At 41.0% G+C, this 20,680-nt stretch overlaps 1 protein-coding gene across 3 annotated transcripts in view; it reads right to left on the bottom strand.

The window, feature by feature from the left end:
* Slc24a2 (solute carrier family 24 member 2) overlaps positions 1–20,680 on the bottom strand; it is a 246,747-nt gene that overhangs the window by 215,947 nt on the left and 10,120 nt on the right. The window lies entirely within an intron of this gene.

Raw genomic sequence — 20,680 nt, 5'->3', positions numbered from 1 at the left:
TGGGGGGGGGGGGGGGGGGGGGGGGGATGGTGTGCTGTGCTGTCCCAGACCCAGAGGCAGCTGGAGCCAAGAGCCCACTGAGTAAAGCCTCTGAAACCAAGATCCAAATCGACCATTCCTCCTGGTATATTTTTCCCTGGTGTCTGTCACAGGAGTGGAAAACTAATGCAGATCTGTTTTTTAAAGGTGTATGTTTACATTCAAAGGATAAAGCAAATATTACCAAAGAGTTTTAAAGAGAAAACAAACAAACTCAACAACTGTGCTAAAGGCTAAGGGAGTCACTCTTTTCTCATGAGAAGAGAGTCCAAGGATTATAAGCACAGCACATGAAACCAAGCATGGTGGTACATGCCTGTAACCCTACCAAACCCTAACAAAACAAACACCACCCTTTTACACCAAGGAAAGACTCATGAAGTTTTAAGACTGGCCTTCCATTGGCCAATTATGTATGTAGGGTAAGGTGTGCTAAAAATTGTTGTTACCTTTGTAAGCATGCCTACCATGCTTACCATAAGTTTGAGTTCAAGGCCAGACTGGGTGGCAGTGTGAGATGCTGTCACAAATCAACAAGAACAGAAGCAAAAAGAAACACCTAAGTCAGATTAGGCTTAGGGTAGCCAGATTTAGTAAATAAAAATTCAAGGTATGTGGTTAAATTTGTATAGCAGAAAAACAACAAACCTTTTTTTTTTTTTTTTGCTAGCATGCTTGCCCTAGTATTTTGGGCATACTCATATACACAGGTTATCTAATATTTACTGGAAATTCAAACTTTCTCGGGTATCCTGCATTTTTGGAACAACCCATTGGGCTTCTAGGCCATGCAGCAGCACACACACACCTACTTTGGGGACACTTGGTAATGATCTTCCCTAACAACATGAATTTCTTACCATAACAATTGTGCTAAGGGAGTATAACCAAATTCCCCTAGCTGGGCTCATTCTTTGGGATTAAGTTCAGCAGAATATGCCATTTTGGAGAATGATTTACGCAGTTTCCAAACCCTCTATGAATTTAAGGCAAGAGAAATTTTAGTTACCCATGAGCACTGGATCAGAAGAGCCAGCTTCTGGATGCTGTCAAGTAGGCTGGTATCCGAAGGTGGTTTAATGAGAGAGAGAGAGACTGCCATAGGAGTTGAAGACACCTTTAACTCATCTAGTACAGAAGGCTGCTTGGAGGGAAATATTTAACTGGGGTCCAGAATGCAGGAAGATTTACTGGGAAGACTGGAGAGACTCAGGAACACAGTGATCTCTGTCTCTCCAGCTGCCTAGGGCACAGACACTTTTACCTAAACATCTGTACAGCCAATATTCCCAAACTCACTACTGCCATTGTTTAATTTATTTTTAGTTCCAGTACCACTTGTCCTCCTATTATCCTGCTCAACTACAAACATCATACTAAGACTCCAACAGTCCTGACTGGGAGCCCACAGCAGTTTAAGGGTGTTCCTCCACTTACTAAAACCAAACTGATTTTGCTTAGCAAAAACAATCCAAACTGCCTCCAGGCAAGTGCACGGTCCTTGAAGGTTGGCTTTGGTCTTTATTTCCAGCCTCTTGACCATCATTTTCCCCAACAACAGATGGTGCCAAGCTACCAGCCAGTTATCCACCATCTGATGTTTTCATGCAAAGAAGTCTCGCACAGACTGTTCTGTTACCTGATGTCCTCTGTCCACCCTGTCTTTGGCAGACTTGCTGTTCAAGAGTCTGCACAGGCCTTTGCCATGCACCCTGGAGGCCCACTTCCTTCTGGTATAGAACAGTTACTTTGTGGTTCATCTTCCACAGCAGGCTGCATGAGCCTCCACTACGGTTTACCACCTCTTACTGAGTTTGCATTTTTCTTAGTATTTTGAGCTTGAAGGCAAGCACCATGCTTTTCTCACTTGCAGTCCTTGGGGCTCTATACAAGCAGTGACTGTAATAATAACAGCCATAGAAATTGCTAGAGCAAACGCTGGTGAGCCTATGCTGGGCAGTTTTTACATCCCTTTTCCGTTTTAACTAATGCTGGCAACAAAACTAGAAGGCCAATTCTTTTATTATCTCCAGTTGACAGTAGAAAAAATGAAGCAAAGATGTAAAGGGCTGCCCAGAGTGTCTCAGCTAAGGAAGCTGGAGGTTTCAACTCCACTGCAAAGGTGAAAGCTCTTTACACATACTTATGTTCAGGCTCATTTGAGAACTGCTGCAGAGAACCTGTAGGCTAGGACCCAGAGGATCTTACGGAAGCATCCTAGGTGGTCTTCATGTACAGCCGGTGTTGCGAACCACTGATCCATTTGCTTCTTAGGAAACTTAATGCTGAAGAAACAGCAGAAGAGGGGAAGAATATTTTTGCATAAGAGAACCCCAAATACTGACAGCTTAGAGCCAGTAGCTTTGCAGCCTTGGCCCTATGGGTCCCATCAAGCACAAAACCCATGTAGATGAATAGGGCTGGGCCCACCTAACATGCCATTCAACCTCCTTCCTGAACACTGCAAAGGGGCCACCATTCCTTCCTTAGCTCACACGTGGGCTGAGGCTCAGGAATGGGAGGGGAGGTGGAGATGGGTCCTTTCCGGTCTGGGAGACAGAGGCAGGCACAGGATGAATTCAACATTTCTGAGCACATGTATTGTGTCTTCACCTAATCTCCAAAGACAGATCGGGTCCTGCTCCTCTCTGGGCACCAGCTGCTGCTTTGTAAAGAAAGATCGTTCCCTCCACCAGATGAGAATGTTCAGCACAGGAGCCCCTTTCCATGTAGTCAAAAGTTGTCAAATGGCAGAATCTGACCTTAAAAGTGTTCATCTGATGAGCATGTGACAGATACTTGGTTATGTGGCAGCAGTACGGGCTGCTTTCCAGGGAGGAAAAAGAACAGAAATGAGACTAGATACAGAAAGACTTGATTCAGGATGAAGAGAAAATGGGAAGGGGGTTTCCTTGGCAGATATAAAAGACCTAAGAAAAGTGAGCCACCAAGTATACGTTAGCAAGAGCCAAAGTGGGAGAATGGTGAAGGCTCATGATGCAATGATGGGTCAATTTGGACCCAGACACTGATGGGTGACAGTGGGGTCCCAATGGGAAAAGGTAAGAATTCCCCATGGCTGCAACAAAGAAGACCATGTTTCTTCTAGGGATTCATCTGTCAAAGACACTGTCATGGGGAGCAAAAATGGCATTTGGTGTAGGCTGTGAAAACCTGGGATTTAGCTCCTGGCTCAGCTGCTTATAAGATCTGTCACTTTGGGCAAAGCTTCTTAACCTCAGTAAGTCTCAGTTTCTTCATATATAAATACTCTTAATAAATATTTCCCTCTTATGTTGTGAGGAGTAATGAGGAACTCGCATCAATAACAGTTATCACTTATAAAGGGTGTGTGTGTGTGTGTGAGAGAGAGAGAGAGAGAGAGGGAGGGAGAGAGAGGGAGAGAGAGGTAATCAATTCAATCAGTTCAGTTAATCTTTCAACGATCCTAGGCAGTAGATACTATTACTATGCCTATTTTACAGGTGAAGAAACTGAGGACTAGAGAAATTGGATGACTTCCCCAAAGTCAGACAGACAGTAAGTGTCCGGACTAGAGTTTGAGCCAAGGTGATTTGACACCAGTCTTTTAAGCTCTCCTCAGACTACTGTGTTATGCTCAAAATTTTCTCTAGGGATTAGCAGACAAAATGAGGACAAATGGCAGATACCAGAGAAATGGAAATGTCAGAATCTTTAAGTTACAGGTTTCAAAGGAGGCTCCGGATCTTTCAGATGTCAAGAGAATTTAGACCTAGATTCATTCCAGCTCCCCCCCGCCACCCCGTCCCCCAATCTTTTTATTTTATTTATTTATTTATTTGCTTATGGCGGCTGGTAGAGAGAAGATGCCTTGTATGAAAATACAAAGGGTGGCTTTTGAAGTCCTCAGACCACTGGGGCTCACCTGCAAAGAGGACCAGGACAGCCACTGAGTCATTTCACAGATAGAAGCCTCTCCACTCAGCACAATACAGATACAGGCTCTCCATGATGGGCAGCTCATCTGGTTTCTCAGATTCCCAAGTCCCAGTATTTTAGAACCCTGAATTTTATTTGCATCCTATTCTGTAAAGTTCTAAGGATAGGTGAGCAGACCTAAGAATGCAGGGGGAATAAAAATCCTACACTACATTGCTCCTATAAATTGTGTTTCTGCATGTCTAGTACTTATCAGTTAGAATGGCACAAGAATAGCATTTATTCTAAACTAACATTGCTTTTGAAAATTTATTTATTTTTATTTTATGAGTAAGAGTGTTTTGCCTGTATGTATATAAGTGCACCTGTGTGTTCATGACTGTAGAGGCCAGAAAAGGGCATCGGATCCCCTGGAACTGGAACTAGGGGTAGTTGTTAGCCACCATGTGGGGGCTGGGACCCCTGGCCCTTTGCAAGAAAAGTCAATGCTCTTAACCACTTAGCCATCTCTCTAGCCTCCTATCTTTGTTTAATGTGGTATTTACCTTTGATTTTTCAAGGAATTATATTACTGTGAACAGCTGTACCTCAAACTTGAAGCATCAGCAACTTTTAGTACTTCCTGCCATTTAGAATTTCTCATCTGTTCTGCCAAGCAATGTTTGCTTACTTGGCTACCTCTGTAGAACAAGTTATTTCTTCAAAGGCACTGTCTCACCAAAGTTATGCAGCAATGAAAGAATCCAGCCAAGCACGAGATGGGGACCCCTCATCAGCTGATACACTGAGTGGGAAAGGAAGTCAGTTTCCCCAGATTTCACGTGAAGTGGTAGGGGATGGTACTTAGGCACCATCTGGTTCCAGTGGTCAGCATCTGCCTGCATCTCTCCCAACCCACATCAACTTAGAGAAATAAGCTGTCTTTCTAGAATCAAAAATATGAAAATGAATATTTAAATAATATGTTTGGACATTGTGGTGATTTGAATGAGGAACGTTCCCTACAAACCACAAGCATTTGAATATTTGGCCACAGCTGGTGGCTCTGGTTTGGGAGGTTAGTGTGGCCTTGCTGGAGGAAGCACATCCCCGGGGGTGAGCTTTAGTCTTGCCCAGTTCCAGTTTCTCTTTCTGCTTTCCGTGGCTGCTTGAAGATGTGTACACTCACCTTTCTGCTCCAGCTACCATATCTCCCCACCATGCTGGACTCTTATCCCTCTAGAACTGTAAGCCCAATAAACCCTTCCTTCTACAAGTTGTCTTGACCATGGTGTTTTGTTACATCAAAAGGAAGCAACTAATGCAGACATGTATGCAAGAAACACTTGGAAACTATTAAAGGAAAGAAACTAGAGACCCGCCCCCCCCGCCAATCTTCCTTCAGTGCTAACAATTTAAAGTATGTCATGGAAGCCCAAAAGCTCATTACCACCTCTTATGAAGATAAGTCAATGAATTATGTCCCCAGAGATTATGAAAAGGGGCCACTCAGTGGTAGAGTGGGAGAAAGGACCTATTTGCAAACACAGGACCTATACAACTCATTATCTTTTGGGGAGTATAGTCTACTCTGTTAAGTCAGTTCCTTCATGAAGTCATGCCTGTAAATCCTCTTCTTCACGTAGGTTGGGCAGCAGCCTACCACTCCAGCCCTTCCAATGAGTTTGTTAGCAACCACTTCCTACAGGGTGAACATAGTGCTTACAGCATGGCTAGCCTCAGGAGAGACCAGCTAGTCCTAGATCTTCGATTTATAAGCCTCAAACTCATCCTCAATGACAGGAAGACTGGTACCAGAGCTACTTTCCCTTCCTTCCAGCATGCTGCTATGGTTTACATATGGTTTGTGACCCCTGATAGTCCATTGTGATTACAGGGTCCCCAGGGAAGGTACTATTAGGAAGAGGTAGAGTTTTGAGGAGATGTGGCATAGTGGAAAGCTCTTAAGTCATTTGGGGTGTGTCCTTAGAAGGTATTGTGGTACCCTAGACTCTGTTCACTCATGATTTGTTCTTTTATACAGTGCACCATCTACCATCTGCCATGAGACCATCACTAGAACTGAGCTGATGCAAGTTTCATAACTGTCAACCTCCAGACTGTGAAGTACACAACCCTTTTTCTTTATAAAAAGCATATGTATGGCATTTTATTATAGCAATAAGAGACTGATGAGTATATATGCTTTCCTGAACTGCAGAAGTTGGGGAATCCAAGTGACACTTTCCAGATTCACTTGCAGCTAGAATGCAAGTACTATTTAGGTTTATTTGATTGAATAATCTCAAGATAGAGTTAAAAGGTAAAAGCCAAGATAAGGCAATGCTTACTCTCATTCTCCTGTTAAATCATGGGGGGTGCGGATTTTTATCTCATTAGTTAAAAAAATTGTAGTGCTAAAATCAGAAGCACTGAGAGGCAAGGCACTAGCAGTCTGTTCCAGCTTCCTATTTTCTTACCTTCCTGACCAGGCAGGAGCAGCAACTCTTCAGGGAGGCCAGTCTTAGGGTACAGTCTGGAAATCATTCCTGGAGCTGCAGCTACCACTCCAGCCCTTTTAATGAGTTTGCAAGCAACTTGGTTCCTATATTACAGTTTCTCTTTAAAATAACAATGAAATCCAGAATGATACAAATCATTCTGGGTATAAGGACTGTTCTGGTTTGTTTCTTCATTGCTGTGACAAAATACTCTGACCACTACCAACTTGGGGAGGAAAGGGTTTATTTAGCACAATTCATCTGGGAGCCCAAGGTAGGAACTCAGGTCAGGAACTTGGAGGCAGGAGCTGGAGCACAGGCCATGGAGGAACACTGCTTACTGACTTGCTCCCCTGGCCCCTGCTCAGCCTGCTTTCTTATGCAACACAGGCCCACCTGCCCAGGGGTGGCACCACCCACAGTGGGCTGGGCCCTCTCACATCACTCATCAAGAAGATGGCCCTCAGACATGGCCACGGGCCGGTTCAATGGAGGCAATTCCCCATTGGAGGCTCCCTCAACCCAGGTGTGTCAAGTTGACACTAAGGCTATCCAGCACAAGGACCAAAAGAGGGACGAGCACAGAAGTTACGAGCCTAAGCGCTGAGCTCAGAGGTCCTGAGCTTAAATCCTGGTCCTGCCTTTTGCTTGATTTATAACCCTAGGCAAGGTCCTTAACCTCCTGTTCCTACATAATATGGTTATTATAGGATTACATGAGCTAATAGATGTAGAATCTTTACTGTAACACTAGGCCCCTAATATAAATTCAATGAATCTCAGTTTCATCTTGTGCCGAGTTCCCATGGATCTCTGCATGCTTCTGTTACAGCATTTATAATATTGTATTAATTAAGCCTCTGTAAATACAAACCCAGAGGACTGCCTAAGGAATGGGAGTAAAAACATAGGAATATCACCAATTCTAGCCCAAGAGACTCAGGAGCAACTTTAAAGGAAGCTGGAAAAATGATTATAATAATTCAGTAAAACATAGCTGTATTGTACTGTGTTGTAGAAATACACTGTGAAACAAGTGATTAATATGGAACTATCACAGGGCAGAACTGGCCAGGTCTGTTCTAGGACACTCAAGGGTAGAGGAAACCTTGGCTGAGCAAGTGCTCCGTTTTCCCCAGTAAGGTCATCCCTGCTGTGAGTGAGTCTGTCAGGTTATTTTAGCAAAGCAACACTTGTAAGGCAATCTAAGCTGGAAGTGTCTGGCTCCCGATTTTGTTATCTCTATGAACCAACACGTTTGGCAGACCAATCAACTTGACAGCTTAATTTCTCATTGTAAATTAATAGATGGTCACCCTGATTATTATAATTTGCTTCCTATGAACTTACCTATAGGCCAATAAGGCACAGATTTGAGCTTTCCATCCAGTGTTAGAGATGTAGCTATGACTCTGTTTCAGTGGGCCCTAATTGGATTTGTATTACTATGAAAAACAGTCCATGTCTGGGATTCCTGAAATACAGTGACCATTTAATCTGATTTTACAGCCACAATGCCCAACTGAGTGCTAGGTGCATACATAACTTACAAGTAATACATATTTGATGAAGGAATCCATAAACAAATGGAATGGATGTACCCGTCTGCAGAGGAGTTTGAAAAACTGTAGCGACAAAGGCGAGAAGAAAACAATCCCGAAGGGACTCTAAGAAAGGATGAATCATGGCCTTAAATATTTTGAGATGATTCTTTGAACATGCTCAAAACTTAGCTACTGATAGTCTAACATTTTAGGCAGGATTTTATAATAGTATCATGTATTAGCTTTCAATAACAAATGATTACAAGCTTGCAACAACACCTACTTATTATTTCATAGGTACCATAGTCAGGAGTCCGGGTCCAGCATGGCAAAGCTGGGTTTTCTGTTTAGGCAATGGCAGTATTGTGTGACAACTAATTTCCTTTAAGAGGTACTAAAGGTTATTCAAGAGGCTAGTCTGGAACTGAAAAACCATATTTGATCTGTTCATATTTCAGAATAGACTCAAAAATCTTAAGAAGTCTGTTTATTCAAAAAAGGATCATATTTCTGTTGTCCTTCTAACAAACACTCTAGATCAGGGAAGACTTCAGGAGGTGAGGAGGACTGCAGCAGAAATACCTAAACCTAGAGCTTAGGATCCATTCTCCGGGCTTCCACTGTAGCTCCCTAAAAACAGAAGTGCTTACTAAAAAGTCTGGAGTCCTTTTATTCAAGTTCCAATTGTCTATTGAATTAACTAACTGGCTGGATGGCAAAAAGACTATACTTTTCATGAAGGTAAGGACCTGTCTCGTTTATCTGTGTACCCCAAGAGCCTAGCATAGGGTGTGCCATGTGTGTTACCACCCAGAAGGCAAAATTTGAGAGTTTTGATAAAAATAAACATAAGAAAGGAAAAATTTAAAGCAATTTATTTTATTTTGCTTTCTCTTTTTCTTCTTTCCCTTTTCTTCTTTTAAGTAATGTTAATCTAAAACTCTGTGAGGTTACTTTTTCTTTAGCAAATAGAAGCAAACCAGAAATATCACAGTAATAATTTTTTAAAAATAGCTGGAAAAAGGCCAGACTCAGAACTGAAATAAACATCAAAATAGTCCAATAAACAAATGGGATTTTCAAGATTTGAAAAACTATGTACAGTCCAGTAAGGATATCGACAAAGTTCTAGACATTCCAACAGAGAAATGAAGAGATTTCATCACTGAGCCCACTGCATGATAATTTCAATGTCAAACTTTATGAAGCATGAAGTTTCATAACTTAGCACTGTTTAAAACGAGTTGCCTCCATTATTAAAAATAAGCAAACCTGACAAGCTCCCCTCCCTTGGGCAATTGCACAGCTCAACTCCATTGAGCACCAGTCTCTTGGGACTGTCTGGTTGCAAGAGCTAACAGGAGGAAACCACAATCTCTTGTTCCATTAAAACAGGGGAATGTATTTTCCAAGTAGCATCATATATTCAAGTGATACTGTATTAAAGTTATGCTGTTCCTTACTACTCACTGGTGTCTATCAATAATTAGGCAAATGGGAGCTAAAGCCCATCATGTTATTTTCCTAAGGAAAGGTAGTCTGTTCTTGATTTAGCAGCTTACCCCATCCTGCAGTGCATCTTTCCTGAGGCTTCTGGGATGGATTGCAAAAAAAATGCTCGCATTGCTCTTTTGTGTTGGGGGGTATAGCTATCAGTGTGCAGCCTATTGATCTATGTGAAGACACACATCTTGCCAAGAGAAGGAAAATAATGTACACTTGGCTTGCTTTGAAGTCCTGCCCTTTATAAAAAAGATCAAACAAAAAACAATGACAAACAGGTCCCTAGACCAGGAAGACAAAGCACAATTTTCCTACTTAATTTCTTCTTCTTACTATGTCTGCCATATGGTAGCAAGTTGGCATAACTTAAATGCCAAAGGACTTAAGTTTCCATAACCATATCTGGTCTTTCAGTGTAGGTGTTCAAATCTCCAACAGGAAGTCCCTGGTATTTTACCCACTGGACGTTATGGTCCATCACCTTTTAATAATGAGATTGGACCATATAAGATCAAAGAGCAGATCTGCATTCCGCAGAAAGAATCTGCCAGCTTTTCAATTGCAAAGCGAATTTATGGTTTGAAGCCTCTGAAATTATCCCAGAAGCAGAGCTATAAGCACTCGTTAGTCACGTTCCAAGAACAAAGCATTTGGAGGAAAATGGCAGCACCATGAACATAGGGGTACTTTGGTCACATGATGAAGAATTAAGAATGCAGAAAAAGATGACTTAATAATTTTCATATCCTTTCTAAATAAAGAACACTCCAGTTGTCCTTGGCTTTGATGTTAATCAATCATTCGATAATTACTTACTGAGCATCTGAATTTGCCACACATACTTTTTAGTCATTAGGAATTCATGTCTGAACAAAATTTATCATGAACAAATTTGTGTCTGTCCTAATGAAGCATACATTTCACTGATTTCCATGCTTCTACTATAAGCTACACACTACAACACAGGTTCCTGAGGTGGTAAGACAATCACCCTTTAGGTCCCATCAGTCTGCATAAAAATGTCTGGCTATAGTCTGTGGTCTTTGTTTACTAGTTTTAACACTTATCGCTTGGTTTTCCAAGCAGTACAGACTTTTGTAATTTAATCTGAGCCACAGAACTTTTATTTTGATCAGTGCTGGTGTGACTGACAGATAACTTGTATTATTCATCAAAGCATTTTCAATTAAATTTTGGTACTTATCTTGGGACTTTCTGGGCTCATGGATTTCATGGGCTAACTAGAGGAAACCATGATCTTTTGTTCCATTCAGCAAGAGGAATTTATTTTCCAAGTAACATTATATTCTAACTCTTGGGGTTTTTTTTTTTTTTAATTAAAAACCTAATGGAAACAAGGAAAGGTCGGAATTCCATTTGGAATCTCTCTCTCTTTTTTTTTTTTAATAGTTAAGCAGAAGCAATAAAGATAACTTCCAGAAGGCCATCAACACATCTGTCTATTACCTGAAGCCCTACTGAGGATTCAAAACCCTATTGGAAAACCAGAAAAACACAATCTGTTAAACAGATTCTATGAAGGGTGTCAAGTTGCTGTATGAAAGTTAGAGAACTGATCTGTCATCTTCTGGTAGCTTAAGGGTCTTCTTGGCTTTGGGCCTTGCTTGTGTTCTGAACATATGAATAAGGTCCTTTTGGATAAATGAAAGTTCATGGGATTAACATCATACCCATGTATATCAGTCTCTCTGCCTCGGGTTTGAGCCAGCGACCCCCGCACAGTTATGATTGGGGACGAGTAAGTGGTGTTCGCCAGCCCATGCTGCCCCCAGTACCGGGAACACTCAGGCGCAATGGGGGAACCTAGTCAAGCAGGGACTCATTTATTGCAGGTGTTACAGAGCTTACAAAGGCATCTGGAAATCCTCCTTTCCCCCCTGAGGGTGTATCTTAAGGATGGTCACACGCATGCACTTCTCAGCAGTGTGGAAGTATCCTTCAGACTTTTAAAACAAGTCAGGCTGCACCCCAGTAACTTCCTCTTGGACCTCTGCAAGGTGGGGCCTTTAGGTCCCCAGACTCTCAAGGTTAGTCACATTAGAACAATCCTTTCTACAAAGGAACTAATTGAACTCTATACTAAAAATGTACATGCAATCTTCCTAATTCTATTTCCTAATGTACCCACTTAGCACTTCGCACTGTCTCTTTCTGTCTGCAGTTTCATTTTGACATGAGCTCAAATAGTGAACCATTCCTATTACCTCATTAATATTCACACTATCCTACAAAGTAAGAGGAAGGCCATCTGGTTCCATTTCTTGATGTAGAAAACTAGGGACAGATAAATTCATATGTAGCTCATGAAGTGTTGAGGTAGCAAGATAGCAAGAACATAAAAATATCTAAAAATAGGTGTGTGGGAACTAAAATTTAACATTGCCTATTCAGTGTGTCAGTGAAATTCTCTGACAAGGATTTATTTCCCAGGATTGCTTATGTTAAACAGAGGAGAATTCAGAAGACAGTGCAAATAGTATTTTTTTTTTAGGATGGCAAAAATACCTCTTTAAATCTGTATAATCCAACTCAAGGACTAGGCATTTTAATAAGAGGCCTCATGCTGATAATATTTTTTAAACAAGCTATTCAACTGCAGATTTGTTGTATGATCCACGTTTTCAAGCTGAAGTGAAATGGTATTTTGCACTCTCAGCACTGTCTTACTAAAAATAAAGAATCAAAAGCACACATTGGGGCTGCTGAGAGGACGGGAGCATCACCTACTATGGCATGTGGCAGAGGTGCCAGTCCAAGGTAATCATGCAATGAACATCACTAGAACCACTTACTTGGCTAACCTTCCAGAGCCACCAGAGATGAAGAGATAGATCTGGATGAAATTTTATCCCAGTTTATGCTTATCCACCAGTGAAATATGTGGTGCTATTTCCAAAGACTTTTAAATTCTTCTTCTTAAAGCACAACACTCTTATCCTGTTCTATTTATTTCCCTAAGTGTATGTGACTTGCAGAGCATTAACACATCAAAGCATATGTTTCCCATGCCTGTTATTACATCTCACCTTCACTTAGACTTTCAAGGTCAGAGCTATTTGTGGCTATCTATTTAACTGAACTTAAAATAAAAGGCAGCAGAAAATAGCAGATTTGTAATGGTCTTTCATAGTAAGCATAAAAAGAGCAGCCCGGCTCATCTGAATGTCATTTAAATAAATCAGCCTCTTGTTCAAGGCTACAAAACGCCATCCACCAGGCCACCAGTTACTGTGCAGCTGACACAAGCTAGACTCCAGAGAGAGGATATTTTCTGGGCCCCTTATAAACTACTAGAGCATTGAATCAATTGTGTATTAAAAAATAGTCATGTGGTTAGGTTGTCTTTACCCTCAGAAGGTACACATTAATCAGGTTTGTGGAATTACTGTTCGTGCTAGACAATGACTGTGTAGAAATCATTTCCGGTATTATTATTTACTATATTTAGCTCCATTAGCTTCCAAAGCTTTGTTCAAGACAGATGCAAATGCCACTAGGGTCTAGAATGGGAGGGGTTTTATCTGTTAGGGGAGAGCAGGTAGGTGGGCAGGATTGGCCCACAACAAAGATGTAGAACCAAAGTACCAATGTCAGACACCAATAAGGCAAAATTCACACTGAGGAGTGAAAGATATGGCCTAGGTGCTTTGCTGGAAGGGCTTCAGGGCAAGAAGTAAAGAAGGGGATTGGATGGCAAGGAACTCCCTTGGATAAGTCATAGAACAATTAGAAGGCAAAGCAGGATGATGAGTGACACAGCAAGCAGATGCTAAACACTGTGAGTCCAATGTTCAAATAGACACACTCTCCAGTTTTCTGTAATTAGGAAGTTTGAGGCCCCAAGCATCCCCTGGATTCCACCCCAGGCCTTAGCTTCAGGGTTGACCCAAGGATACTCTTCACCCAAGTAAGCCTTGAGAACAGCATGGAACAGCTTATAGCCCCTGGAGTTCCCAGGCTAGGAGTGACTCTACCTGCAGAGCACATTAAAAACTAAAGCATATACCTGATACGGGACTGGTAACCAGAATATATAAAGAAATCTTAAACCCAATAGTAAAGCAAATAGCCCAATTTTTTTCAAAAAGCAAGGACTTGATCAGACATTTCCTTAAAGAAGATATATAAATGACCAACAAATTCAGTTTGAAAAAAAACTTGATATTATCATCCATCAGGAAAATGCAAATTAAAATAACTCTCAGGTTATTTTAATACATCTTCATACTCATGAAGATGGGCATAATCAAAAGAATCATAGAAAATGTTGGCAGAGCTACAGAGAGACTAGAGGCCGGCGTGTTGGTGCCTGCCTGTCATCACAGCATTTGAGAGGCAGAGGTGGCAGAACAGCCACAAACTTGAGGCCAGTCAGAACTGTGTAGTAAGGCCCTGTTTCAAGAAAATAAACAAACAAAAAAGCTTTAAAAGAGAAAACAAAATGAAGAGGAGGAGGAAGGGGATGGGGAGGAGGAAGAGCAGCAGCAGGAAAGGAAGGTGAGAAGATGATGATGATATAAATTAGAACTCTCATATATGCTAAAAATGCAAAATGGTACCAGAACATTGGAAAAGAGAATAGTTTGGCAGTCAGTTCCTCAAAATGTTAAACATAGATTATGCTAGCATATGTCCCAGCAATTCTAATCCTAAGTGTACACCAAAGAATATCGACAAGCATCTATGCACACAAAAACCTGTAAGCAAATGCTCATTGCTGAGTGTGATCGTTTGAATGATAATGTCCCCCATAGGCTCCAAGTATTTGGACATTCTGTCCCTAGATGGTGGCACTGTTTTGGGAGGTCTTAGAAGGTGTGGCTATACTGGAGGAAGCACGTCACTGGGGGTGGGCTTAGAGAGTTCTTAAGCCTTGCCGGATTGCCAGTCGCTCTCTTGCTTCCTGTGCCTGTGTGATGATGTGAGAGCTGAACTTCTGCTGCTCCTGCTCCAGCCACCTCCAGCCACCATGCCTCCCTGCCATGATGGACTGTAATTCCCCTGGAACCGTAAGCTCAAATAAACTCTTCCTTCTATAAGTTGCTCAGGTCAGTGTTTCTATCACAGCAACAGAAAAGTGACTAATGGACCAAAAGGTGAAACAACCCAAATGCCCAACTCTGCGGACAAAATAGATCACTGGCTCCTGGGGGATGAGGAGTTGGAGGACAGTGTGGAGGGGCTAGTAGTCTGCACAGAGTTTCTTTCTGGGGTGATTAAAATGTTCTAAAATTAGGAGTGACAGTTGGACAATTCCAAGCATTCTAAAAGCATTGTACACTTAGGGTGAATATTGTGGCAAATGAATTCCATTTTAAAAGAGCTGTTATCTTAAAAAGTCAATAGAGAAACACTATATAATGCTTAGGGCATTGAACATGGAACAGCTTGGAGCATTGAAGGTCCTTACATATCTTCATATTGACAATCTGAGGGGAATAAATGACTTCTAGTGACTCATTTCTCAGTAGGAAAATTGTCATTTGATACTGGACTTAGTGCATGAGCCATTACATTTTATGACTTATCAGGTTCAGACTTTTTTTTATGTGTATGTGTGTATTGCCTGCATGTAGGTAAGTGCACCCGTGTGGTGCAATGCCCACGGAGGTCGGAAGATGCTGTCTGATCCCCTGGGACTGGAGTTACGGACAGTTGTTAGCTGCCATGTGGGTGCCGGGATTCGAACCCAGGTCTTCTGCAAGAACAACCAATGTTCTTAACCGCTGAGCCATCTCTCCAGCCCCCCAGGTTCAGACTTTTATTTTATTTTATTTTTATGTGTCTTAGTGTTTTGCCTGCATGTATGTAAGTGTACCTCATGCATGCAATGCCTTCAGAGACCAGAAGAGGGCATCAGAACTGAAGTCAAGGACAGTTGCTAACTGCTATGTGGGTACTGGAAACCAAACTTAGGTCCTCTGGAAGAGCAGTAAGTGCTCTTAACCTCTGAGCCATCTCTCCAGCCAAAGGTCCCGAATTTTTATCAGGAGCAAACATTTATCACCACCAACGCCAACTTCTTGGAGCACTAAGTGCCCTCATGACCATGGGCCAAGCACAGATTTTGGAAAAGGAGTCAGTAGTTACTGAGGGAAAGGGAGAGGCTTAATTTGAGGCAATAGACACTGATAAACCAACATAGGCATAACCATGGGGAGATGGATGAATGAAGAACTAAGATTAAATATTAATGATGTGTATAAGCAAAAGAAATACAGTTTCAGGATAATTCCATGGTTGAGAGAAGCTGAGTTTCATAAATAAGGAAACTTACTTTCTTATCCTCTGCAAGCATAAAGGGAGGGCAGGTTTAAGTCCAAACACCTAGGAGGATGGGGATGTAGTTAGGGATTAATTGGGTAACTGCACATTCATAGGGCTGCAAGGGAGGCACCGAGAGGAGGGACCAGGAGTCAGGAAAGGCCTGAGGCAGCCGGAGGAAAACAATGGGAGAGAGACAGGACTGAGGGAGAAGAGGCGAGCACAGAGAAAAGGACTTGGAGTAACAGACCCAGAATCCAAGGACAACCAGTAAAGAAGCCCATCTTACTTTCCGTAGGCATTAATCTCTTTTATTCAGGTTTCTTAACTGAAAAAGTGCTCCAAGGGAGGTAAGTTTTTATCTCTTCTGCTGGTCAATCCATGATTACAAACAAGTACATATGCATGGATTCAACCAATTGTGGATTGAAAATACTTGGAAAACAAATTAGGCCTATATTGAAGATGTAGGTTATTCTCTTGTCAATGTTTTCTAAACAATGTAGCTTAACAGCCATTCATGGAACAGTGATGTTACATTTGGTATAGGTAACCAAGAGACATCTAAAAATATATTAGAGGCATAGTTTATACGCAAATACCAGGCCATTTTATATGACTATCCTTATTTATTTCCCATTAACAGAGAAGCACAGTTATGAGAATTGCTAGGGACCTTAGAGACAAACCAGTCTTTCATTTCCAGAGAGAAGATGCTTGATACAAAGTGCCTGGTACAGTCTTTCACAGCTAGGCTGTGGGCTAAAAGGCGTTCCATCTCTCCAGTTTGTCCCTGCCAATGCATGGTTCTGAGTACATCTTGTAAAGCTGTGAACATGGCATTAAAAGTGGCGTGATGCCCAGACACCTTCTCATACCACCAATCTTAGCAATATACGAACCATGTCTGCATCGTTTTGTTCACAAACCTAATACTTCATCAAAACCAACCTAATTAAAATGCAGCTTTAGTGTTCTTGTGGGGGTTCTGCTCCTCTTTGATTTCATAATCTCCTCGCTGCACCCATATTTCTTTTCCACCTGCTGACAAGCTCTTTGGGAACCAAGGACGAGCTGAGGTTCTGTAAGCCAGGCTGTAATCTTCACCCTCCCATCCTTGGCAGAGCCACAGAGCAGCTCATGGTCTGGTGAGTGCTGGCTTCTTAGGACTCTACAGATGTCTACACTAGCTAGATCACTAGTAACACAACTGGACACAGATGGCTTGTGTGCCTGGGGAGGAAGCTGCAACGATGTATAGATATAGCTTTAAATAGCTGAAAGAGGGTCTGGAGAGATGGCTCAGCAGTTAAGAACACTGGTTGTTCTTGCAGAAGACCCGGGTTTGAATCCTAGCACCGGCATGGTAGCTAATAACTGTCTGTAACTCAAGTCCCAGGGGATCCGACAGCCTCTTCTGATCTCCGCGGACACTGCACGACACAGGTGCACTTAGATGCAGGCAATACATGCATACATATAAAATAAAAATGATAAATAAAATAAAAAAATAAACAAAAGCTGAAAGAGCTCCCCTCATTAAAATTAGCATGGATTTACATTTACTTAATGATTCCTTTGGGTCTGTGGCTCTGAAATGCCAAAGTTATACAAGGGAGAGTTTGGAAGTAAGAAGCAAGGGACCCACTAGCCCAAAGACCACCTTCGTTGAATCAAGCAGTCTGCTGAGATGGTTTAGTGAGAAAGACAACTGCTGCCAGGCCTGACTTCTGAGCTCAATGGATGCAAAGAAGTGGCAGCTGCAAGTTTTCCTCTGACTTTCATACAAGCACTGTGGCACATAGACACACACAGACACAGACACACACACACATAGGCACACACACACACTCATAACTAAACAAACAAATAAATAAGTAAATAAATAATAAATAAATAAATAAACAAATAAATAAATGAAAAAGCACTTTTCCTTCTGGGTAGCCACAGTTGCACACCAAAGCACATAGCTTGTCCATAGGGTGACATCTGATTTCAGCCTCTATTTGTCCATTGGATCAGATAGATGCCCCCTTGAACACTATATAACTGACAGAGCTCTTCAGGGCAGCCCTTCCGAGAAGGAAAAATGAAAAAAAAAAACAAAAACCAAAAAAAAAAAAAACAAAAATAAGCCAAAGAAAATTCTAACACACTTTTAAAAACTTAAGTCACAACTCATTGGGGGGGGGGGCCATAAAATAATTTAGAAGGTTGAAAACAATATTTTTAATGAATGGAAAAATGCAGGAAGTATGAAAGTAAAAACTAATTACCTCACACTCAGATCTATTGAATATATTGAATTGTGTTCTAAAATGTATTTTGGTGGGCTGGGGATGTAACTCTGGTAAAGCACTTGTCTAGCATGTGCAAGGCCCTAAGTTAAATCCCTAGGACCTCAAACAAACAAACAAACAAACAAACAAACAAACAGCTTTCAGCATAGGCGACAGTCAAAACTATTTGAAAGTTGCTTACTTAACAAAGCCTAATATGAGAAGTAAATATAATTTGGAAGCTTGATTTGTCTTTGTTTCTAATTGCTAGAGAGAAGCACCAAGGTCTAGGAATCAATAGATACTCTGGAGTCAGGCAGCTCAAGTCCAAATCCAGTTTAAATATGACCAAATCTAAAACTTATGCAATCATTTATTTCTGGATCCCTAGATCCCTTGATCTGCAGGGAGATGATAATATCTACTTCGGAGTTTTGAGAAGAGTGATCAATGACAGGTAGTGCTATCTAGCTTTCAGATCCTCTCTGCCCTTGGCTCTGGAAGCCAGCAGTCACCAGCAGCACAAGGAGAGAGATGCAGCTGCCAATGCGTGTTCACTGCCAGAGGCCATGAATGCCAAGGAGGTCTCACATCCTGCAGTAAGCTTGAAATGACTTTCTTCCGTGGTCCCCATCTGTCCAGAAGAGCTATCTCTAAGGCATGTTTAAGTTAAATTATAGCTTAATTAAGCTGATTAAAACATTTGGGTGAAACATCACATGTAAACCAGTTAATGAAAAGAGTTAGGTGCTATGGGTCTGGTTAGTATCTGGTTTTCTGTTATTGTAAATGTGTGAGATTGCTACTTTGGTCTGGTTAGGACACTCAGCAAAGTATTATAACTTCTAAGTACGGAAATGGATAAGCTAAAACATCAATACTAGGTTATCTCAAATATATTAGATCATAATATATCAGACCATCCAAGTCAAAGCTCTATTTCCTGGTGAGGAAACAGAAATCTTGAGTGGCAGAAAAGTCCCCATGGCCACATGTGCAGGGAGCACATCTCATTCTGGGACTCCAAGTCACACGTGCAGGGAGCACATCTCATTCTGGGACTCCAAGTCACACGTGCAGGGAGCACATCTCATTCTGGGACTTCAAGTCACAAGGCTTCCTCTTCACAATAATTCACCCATTACAACAAAAGCAAAAATTGTAAAAACGTCCTGACTTTATTTAGGTGTGGAAAGAGGGGAAGAATGAGGGAGCTAAAGTTCATATTCTCAGTGTGTATTTGTAAGAGATCTTTGTGTTAGTCATCATGGTGAACTTTAAAATTGACGCAAAGATACATAGGAAACTGGCAATCTGTAAAAGAAAAAAAAACCCCTCAATTTGTCATAAACATATGCTTCGAAGTTCAACCTCCCAATTAATCAGAGGAATGCAAATTAAAACTAATCAAAATGCTATATTTCACCTATGAAATTGGAGAACACTGAAAATTTTAATATTCAACACTTTGAAGAAAAAACACTGTGGTAGAAACTTTAAAAAGCTCATAAACTCTGATGTAGAATTTCTGTTCCTACAAAAATCAGAGTCCTGTGTAGGTTTGTACTAACATTTTTTTACAGCATTAGTGAAACAGTACATTAAATTACAACACAAAATGATAATCTTAAACAGTAAATAGCAGTTACAGGAAGAAGCCATGCTCTTAATAGGCTAAGAATTTTTAAGGCTATGTTAAATTATATATAGTCAATATAATTTTAAGCTGTCTAAGATAATTTCACTTTATGTAAATACATAGGTACACATGTACAAAAATCTGTGAATGTGTATATGCATATGTATGAGAAGTCTTGAAGTATATAAGCAAACGTTATGTTTGGATGATACAGTGAAGAGATTATAAGGTTCTGGTTTTAGTGTTTTCATATTTTAAAATAGAATTTTGTGATTTTCATACAGTATAATTTGATGGCATTTAGCCCTCTTCCCCCAGCCCCACCTCCCTGTATTGTTTTCATGTTTCATAATAACCTTAAAGAAGGAAGATGTTATTTTAGCATGTGGTAAAAACATTATTTAAAAGGCAAGTCCAATATTTAAAGTATCCCATATTATTTCCCTTGGAATTATCTGTAAAAGTTGATTTAACTCAAAATTATGCTGTTGGTAGGATGTTTACTGATGAGGGGCTTTCCTATCACAATCAGGTTGTATTAAATAGCTTGGAAGTTTCCATTAAAATTTCATGTCACTGTCATTTGTTGTATGTCTTACCGTGTAACAAATCCATAGTCTGAAATGTATTTCTGGCAATATGAGAGACTGAATATCCAAAGACGTTCTCCTCAAACTATTACTTCCTCAAATGCCAGATATTATATTTTAACATATTTAAATATCTGTTCTTCGTGAGGCATTAGACATTTCTTAGAACCCAGAACACCAGGCAAGCGCAAGTGTAGAGTTCTATAAATTGGTTTGGTGGAGGTATTTGTCAGCCCTAGAGACCAAGTTCCAGCAGCTACAATGTGTGGCTTGAAAGTTCAGAGCTGGGAATCCTGAAGGGTGGCTAGGAGGGGTGGGTGGAGCTTATCAACAAAGGGAGAGGAAGAATGTCTCTGTTTTGGTCTTGGTTGTGAATGGTACTGAAAGAGAAGAAGAAAGA

Source organism: Nannospalax galili, unplaced genomic scaffold (genome assembly GCF_000622305.1).
Source record: "Nannospalax galili isolate Female #2095 unplaced genomic scaffold, S.galili_v1.0 scaffold1082, whole genome shotgun sequence".
NCBI classification, from domain to species: domain Eukaryota; kingdom Metazoa; phylum Chordata; class Mammalia; order Rodentia; family Spalacidae; genus Nannospalax; species Nannospalax galili.
Note: the sequence above shows the minus strand (reverse complement) of the source record. Positions and strands in the feature narration are given on the sequence as shown.